Consider the following 8,614-nt stretch of genomic DNA (forward strand, 5'->3'; position numbering starts at 1 on the left):
AAGAAGATAACCTTTGTGTCCGTTTCTATTTATTACTACAGGTATGTAATAGCACGTTTACACTTTCTAATGTCGAAAGAACATGTCATATCATGCTAGGTAAAAAATCCGTTAATGTATTATCACGTTTGGTAAAGGTTTGATGTGTTATTTTTGTGTCAAACCAAGTGAAAAACGTGATAACTATTTTACAAGTCACATAGCTTGAGACTTTTGGTTTGTCTGAGTGGATGTACATAATTTTCTCATGGTAATTTCATAAATAATCCATTTATTTTAGATTTCTGAGTTGGTTTAGCATATTATTGGTTTTGTGTAAAATTCACAAGCTGGTAAAATGGCAGCGTCCTCTCGGTGCATCAGATAGAGACAATTTCACGGTCGCACTACTGTTTTGAAGATGAATGTAATGATTAGCAGTTTTCTACATGTGTACTAATATTCAGACACATTCTGTTGTTTCTGTCCATCAATAAATGTTGCTATGGTGTGAACAGGAAATACAATTGGTTTTTGATTGAAGTAATACAGTGAAGACAAGGTTAGTCAGGAAATTAGCACACAGTGCTGTCTAAAACAAACTGTAACCTTGTACTAAATGGTTTTTGAGTCATTTATGTGTTTATCTACTATAGGTTAGGTATTAGCTCAAAAGTATTGTGGAGCTCCTGCACCTTAATATAAACAGTACCGGCACCCAAAATGAGTATTGGCACCTATTTCAGTCCAAGTCAAGCACTGAATTAGATAATTGAACCAGAAAAAAGTGAAAATATTTTTAGAAAATAAAGAAAGTGCCAGAACTGTCAAGACAATAACTTTTGTGTCCGTTTCTCTTTATTACTACGGGCCGATTCAGATAAGTCTGAGGACGGTAACATCAACAGTGAGAACACAACCTAGCCTTCCTCTCTCCTTCCACGCTGAGTCCAAACCTACAGTCACTGGGTCCTGATTGTGACAGTGGAGCCCAGTTTACTGCAGGATCCAGAGATGGCATCAGTGAAGCTGGAAGACTGCAGTCAAACACTGGAGTTGAATGTCAACATTAAAGATGAAGAAGAGGAGGAGAAGATTGGGAAATCTGTTTCTCAGGGTAAGAGCAGGTTCTATCTAACTAAGTTTGTTGGACATGATTTGGAAAGGCAAACACCTGTCTATATACAGTGCATTTGGAAAGTATTCAGACCCCTGGACTTTTTGACATTTTGTTATGTTACAGCCTTGATTACATTTTTCCCCTCATTAATCTACACACAATACCCCATAATGACAAAGCAAAAACTGTTTTTTCATCAATTGTTGCAAAAAACAACAACAACTGAACTATCACATTTACATAAGTATTCAGACCCTTTACTCAGTACTTTGTTTAAGCACCTTTGGCAGTGATTACAGCCAAAGTCTTAATGGGTATGACGCTACAAGCTTGGCACACCTGTATTTGGGGAGTTTCTCCCATTCCTCTCTGCAGATCCTCTCAAGTTCTGTCAGGTTGGATGGGGCGGGTCATTGCACAGCTATTTTCAGGTCTCCAGAGATGTTCGATTGGGTTTAAGTTCCGGCTCTGGCTGGGCCACTCAAGGACATTCAGAGACTTGTCCCGAAGCCACTCCTGCGTTGTCTTGGCTGTGTGCTTAGGGTCGTTGTCCTGTTGGAAGGTGAACCTTCGCCCCGGTCTTGAGGTCCTGAGTGCACTGGAGCAGGTTTTCATCAAGGATCTCTCTGTACTTTGCTCCAATCATCTTTCCCTCGATCCTGACTAGGCTCCCAGTCCCTGCCGCTGAACAACATCCCCGCAGCATGATGCTTCTACCACCATGCTTCACCGTAAGGATGGTGCCAGGTTTCCTCCAGACGTGATGCTTGGCATTCAGGCCAAGAAGTTCAATCTTGGTTTCATCAGACCAGAGAATCTTGTTTCTCATCTGGCTTTCATGTGCCTTTTGCTGAGGGGCTTCCGTCTGGCCACTCTTCCATAAAGGCCTGATTGGTGGAGTGCTGCAGAGATGGTTGTCCTTCTGGAAGGTTGGCCCATCTCCATAGAGGAACTCTGGAGCTCTGTCAGAGTGACCATCATGTTCTTGGTCACCTCCCTGACCAAGGCCCTTCTCCCCCGATTGCTCAGTTTGGCCGGGCGGTCAGCTCTAGGAAGAGTCTTGTTGTTTCCAAACTTCTTCCATTTAAGAATGATTGAGGCCACTGTGTTCTTGGGGACCTTCAATGCTTGATACTGTTCCCCATATCTGTGCCTCGACACAAACCTTTATTGGAGCGCTACGGACAATTCCTTTGACCTCATGGCTTCGTTTTTAGCTCTGACATGCACTGTCAACTCTGGGACCTTATATAGACAGTTGTGTGACTTTCCAAATAATCTCCAATCAATTGAATTTACCACAGTTGGACTCCAATTAAGTTTTAGAATCATCTCAAGGATGATCAATTGAAACAGCATCCACCTGAGCTCAATTTCGAGTCTCATAGCAAAGGGTGTGAATACTTATGTAAACAAGGTATTTCTGTTTTATTTTTAATACATTTGAAAACATTTCTAAGAACCTGTTTTCACTTTGTAATTATGGGGTATTGTGTGTAGATTGATGAGGATTTTTTATATTTAATCCATTTTAGAATAAGGCTGTAACGTAACCAAATGTGGAAAAAGTCAAGTTGTCTGAGTACTTTCCTAATGCACTGTACATATCCAAAAGTGGACCTAGACGTTTGTCCTTAAATATCTATTGGGAGCCCATCTGGACCTTCCGCTTTACCTCCCTTCATATCGAAAATAGCATCAGATATTTCAACACCATCCAATTCCTTTTCCAGATCCAATTTAGTGTCTTCTGAAATCGAGGGAAAATCAAGACCTGACTAGTTCAGTTCTCAGGAGATTCAGAGTTGTAAAGTGTGTTGTAGTAGGAAGCAAATGTTTGGTTTATTTCTACAGGATCCATTGATAATGGTCCTTGTAAATTATGAATTCCATTAAAGGCTGAATTTTACTTAATGTGCCAGGCCAGCAATATACCAGGTTTTTCACCTTGATCATAGGACTGTTTCAGCCTAGTTAAGCTGTTTGCAGCCTTTGAGGTGGGAAGTTCATCACACTGAGCTTTAAGACCAAATTATTCATTGTTTACTTCTACTGAGTTATCCAAAAAAGCTTCCCTCTCTGATTTTGTTGTCCATCTCTCTCATTTTCAGATGTATTTGATTTGAAACTGGTAAAACCTATAAATTGCCCCCAAATATATGCTTTGAAAGCCTCCCATCTGGTACTGGCTGAAGTTTGGTCAGTGCTTGTCAAATAAACTTCTATATGCACTCCAACGTAATGTAAGAAGTCTGGGTCCTGTAACCATCTGGGATGCAAACCCCATCTAGAGGATCCTTTTACTAGTTTTGTATCCCTATAGAATAATGACACAGGGGAATGGTCATTCAAAACAATAGTATCATATCCACTTCCTGCTACATTGGGAAGCAATGAGCAAGAAACTAAAAAGTAGTCTACATGAGAATATGATTTAAATGTTGACGAGTAACATGAATACTCCCTTTTACTCGGGTTCTGAGTCCTCCAAGGTTCACATAGATTTAAATCCTTAATGAAATGCTGTAATTTCTTTCTAATCTGCAAGTGGGAAGTGTCTAAACCAGAGGAGCAATCTAGATGAGGATCAAGAGTGCAATTAAAGTCCCCTGCCATTAGGACTTTAACAGGAATGGAGGCTATCCATAGAAATTAATTCTCAAAGAATTTGGGATTATCATCATTAGGACCATAAACATTAACCAGATTAATATGCTCATTCAAAAGAGTTCCCTGTATCTAAATGTATATACCAGCTGTATCAGTTATAATAGTATCCACTTGAAACAGAACAGATTAGTGAATTAAAACCATAACACCATGAGAATGAGAGGAGAAACAGGATGCTACTACTTGCCCTTGTCATCTCCTGCATACTTTAAGTAGCTCATCCTTCAACAGGTGAGTTTCTTGTAGGAACACAATAGATGAATTAAGTTGTTTAAGCCTAGTAATAACCTGTTTAAGCTTGGATAGTTTACAAACTCCACAAAGTAAATTTAAGTTTTGCATTTGAAGTCATTTAACCAAAGATGTAAACATGGAATAAGCTATAGCATAACGGCATATCTAAAATCTGTTTAGTAACCACAAGGACCGCATTAATATTTTGTAGTGAGGAAAATATGTAAAGATCTGTTGGAACAAACAAACATAAATCTATCCTAACAGTAAAACACTGAACCGAGTGTCTCCCTAACCGAGACACCCAAAGCTTCCTCTCCCACCTCCCCCTAATCGTAGAGCGTAGCCTGGTCGACGACTGATCTATTAAAGGGAGCAGTCTAACCTAAGCGACGCTAAACAAAACAAAGTGTCTCCTGAGTGTCAATCATTTTTGTCCAAGGATATGATCAAAAGGCCGCCATCATTCTTAAATGGTCAAAAGGCCTCCGTCATTCTTAAATGGAACCACCAATACTTTTTCTAGAGCTGGCTGCCCGGACAAACTAAGCAATCGGGGGAGAAGGGCCTTGGTCAGGGAGGTCACCAAGAAGCCAGTGGTCACTGAGTTCCTCTGGAGATGGGAGAACCTTCCAGAAGGACAGCCATCTTGGCAGCACTCCACCAATCAGGCCTTAATGGTAGAGTGGCCAGACGGAAGCCACTCCTTATGAAAAGGCACATGAAAGCCCGCTTGGAGTTTGCCAAAAGGCATCTAAAGGACTCTCAGACCATGAGAAACAAGATTCTCTGGTCTGATGAAACCAAGATTGAACTCTTTGGCTTGAATGCCAAGCGTCACGTCTGGAGGAATCCTGGCACCATCCCAACGGTGAAGCATGGTGGTGGCAGCATCATGCTGTGGGGATGTTTTTCAGTGGCAGGGACTGGGAGACTAGTCAGGATCGAGGGAAAGATGAACGGAGCAAAGTACAGAGAGAACTGAAAATAGCTGTGCGGCGACACTACCCATCTTACCTGACAAGCTTGAGAGGATCTGCAGAGAAACTCCCCAAATACAGGTATGCCAAGCTTGTAGCGTCATACCCAAGAAGACTCGAGGCTGTAATCACTGCCAAAGGTGCTTCTACAAAGTCCTGAGTAAAGTCTGAATACATTTTTTTATTTTTATTATTATTATTTTTGCAAAAATGGTGTCATAAATCCTAGCGGTCAAACAGGGAAATGGTTCCAATAATTTTTCCTTTTTATTCATTTTAGAAATACTCAATAAGGCTGTGTTTTGTGTAGGCTTAACCTGGCGTGACTTTTAGCAATATATTCGGCTCTATTTCCTCTCAGATTATAAAACTCTAATTATCATCAAAGTAGACATCATGCAAAACAACAAATCACTGCAATCTCCTGCACGTCATCTCTAGTTGACACCTTTGCTAACAGGTATTGTGTCAATTTAAAACTTGCACAAGACAGTTCACAGAATTGACCATTTAAATAAATGTAGCCTATTTATTCATTACAAAATGTAGCTAACATTATATAGTTAACCCAGAGATCCTTACCTTTGACTCGATTCGGCAATTTTGTCCAGATCATCATGGCATTTGTAGTTCTTTATGATAGCCACATTAGCAGCTAATTTCGTTTCATTTTTGTAGCGGTAAATACAGGCGAATATATTGATCAGTCACCTTGTCCTAGAGAGATTGACACGGTTATCAAAACGCCACGCCAGGGTAAGCCTACACGAAACACAGCCCTTATTTTAAGTGTTTCTAAAATCCCCTATGGGAAAAATGAATGGTGGAAAAATGATTGGAACCATTTCCCTGTTTGACTGCAAGGTTTTATGGGTAATATGATTTATACTGTGGTACTCCATTGGTGTGCAGCTACCTGAAGCTAGTGGGATGTGGATGAGCTGAGACACGTGGTAAGATGGCGGACAATAAAAAAGTGGAATGGGGGATTGCAGTGGGGGATGCACAAACCTTCTGGAAGATCTGATGAAGGAGAAGATGGTGGACAAGGACAAAGGAGAAAAGTGGAATATGTTTTGAGAGAATATGGAATGGAAGATCACACAGAACTTTTAGAAGAGCTACAGGAGGAAAGTGAACGTGATGAGAGTGAGGATGAATTAACTGTGGTGGCAGGTGCAGTGATGACCGCTGAGAAGGAGCTGAGTGTAGAGGGAAGCAGTGTGGTGAGGGAGGTTATCGTCTAGTGTATAAAGAGGGATACGTCCTTTAGTAGCTCAGAGATGGAACCTGGTGAGAGTGAGGATGAATTACCTGCGGTGAGGAACTCCGAGTTCGGGCCTCGTTCCAAGGATGATAAGGATGATTCTGGCCCAGTGGGAGTGAGATTTGTAGAGAGAATGGATCCATATGTGGTGTCAGGTTAGGTGGAGAAGAGGTTGGGGACTGTTGAGTTGGTGAAGGTAACTGAGTGGACTCGTGATGATTTATTGTTTCTCCTCTGCCCAGAGGGAGCGGGCGCTTGAATTGCTCTCCGGAACAGGGTGGCATTGAAAGGAGTGGTAACAGGGTTAGGTTTAAGTGTTGAGGATGTGCAGTTGAAATTGAAGATTCCAGGTGTCTGTGACGCCCTCCGTTTGGTGAGATGTAGATCTGGTGTAGAGCGTGGGGAAACAGAGAATACATTACAGTGGGGGAAAAAAAGTATTTAGTCAGCCACCAATTGTGCAAGTTCTCCCACTTAAAAAGATGAGAGAGGCCTGTAATTTTCATCATAGGTACACGTCAACTATGACAGACAAATTGAGAAGAAAAAAATCCAGAAAATCATATTGTAGGATTTTTAATGAATTTATTTGCAAATTATGGTGGAAAATAAGTATTTGGTCAATAACAAAAGTTTCTCAATACTTTGTTATATACCCTTTGTTGGCAATGACACAGGTCAAACGTTTTCTGTAAGTCTTCACAAGGTTTTCACACACTGTTGCTGGTATTTTGGCCCATTCCTCCATGCAGATCTCCTCTAGAGCAGTGATGTTTGGGGCTGTCGCTGCGCAACACGGACTTTCAACTCCCTCCAAAGATTTTCTATGGGGTTGAGATCTGGAGACTGGCTAGGCCACTCCAGGACCTTGAAATGCTTCTTACGAAGCCACTCCTTCGTTGCCCGGGCGGTGTGTTTGGGATCATTGTCATGCTGAAAGACCCAGCCACGTTTCATCTTCAATGCCCTTGCTGATGGAAGGAGGTTTTCACTCAAAATCTCACGATACATGGCCCCATTCATTCTTTCCTTTACACGGATCAGTCGTCCTGGTCCCTTTGCAGAAAAACAGCCCCAAAGCATGATGTTTCCACCCCCATGCTTCACAGTAGGTATGGTGTTCTTTGGATGCAACTCAGCATTCTTTGTCCTCCAAACACGACAAGTTGAGTTTATACCAAAAAGTTCTATTTTGGTTTCATCTGACCATATGACATTCTCCCAATCCTCTTCTGGATCATCCAAATGCACTCTACCAAACTTCAGACGGGCCTGGACATGTACTGGCTTAAGCAGGGTGACACGTCTGGCACTGCAGGATTTGAGTCCCTGGCGGCGTAGTGTGTTACTGATGGTAGGCTTTGTTACTTTGGTCCCAGCTCTCTGCAGGTCATTCACTAGGTCCCCCCGTGTGGTTCTGGGATTTTTGCTTGTGATCATTTTGACCCCACGGGGTGAGATCTTGCGTGGAGCCCCAGATCGAGGGAGATTATCAGTGGTGTTGTATGTCTTCCATTTCCTAATAATTGCTCCCACAGTTGATTTATTCAAACCAAGCTGCTTACCTATTGCAGATTCAGTCTTCCCAGCCTGGTGCAGGTCTATAATTTTGTTTCTGGTGTCCTTTGACAGCTCTTTGGTCTTGGCCATAGTGGAGTTTGGAGTGTGACTGTTTGAAGTTATGGACAGGTGTCTTTTATACTGATAACAAGTTCAAACAGGTGCCATTAATACAGGTAACGAGTGGAGAACAGAGAAGCCTCTTAAAGAAGAAGTTACAGGTCTGTGAGAGCCAGAAATCTTGCTTGTTTGTAGGTGACCAAATACTTATTTTCCATCATAATTTGCAAATAAATTCATTAAAAATCCTACAATGTGATTTTCTGGATTTTTTTTCCTCATTTTGTCTGTCATATTTGACGTGTACCTATGATGAAAATTACAGGCCTCTCTCATCTTTTTAAGTGGGAGAACTTGCACAATTGGTGGCTGACTAAATACTTTTTTCCCCCCACTGTAATGTATTCTCTGTTTCCCCACGCTCTACACTAGATCTACATCTCACCAAACGGAGGGCGTCACAGACACCTGGAATCTTCAATTTCAACTGCACATCCTCAACACTTAAACCTAACCCCGTTATCACTCCTTTCAATGCCACCCTGTTCCGGAGAGCAATTCAAGTCACAATTCCTGTCTCTAATCACGTAATCCGCAGCGCCCGCTCCCTCTGGACAGAGGAGAAACAATAAATCATCACGAGTCCACTCAGTTACCTTCACCAACTCAACAGTCCCCAACCTCTTCTCCACCTAACCCAGGGGTGTCAAACATACGGCCCGCGGGCCGGATCCGGCCCGCAAA

The sequence above is a fragment of the Coregonus lavaretus genome (genome assembly GCF_964263955.1).
Source record: "Coregonus lavaretus genome assembly, contig: HAP1_SCAFFOLD_48, whole genome shotgun sequence".
NCBI lineage: Eukaryota > Metazoa > Chordata > Actinopteri > Salmoniformes > Salmonidae > Coregonus > Coregonus lavaretus.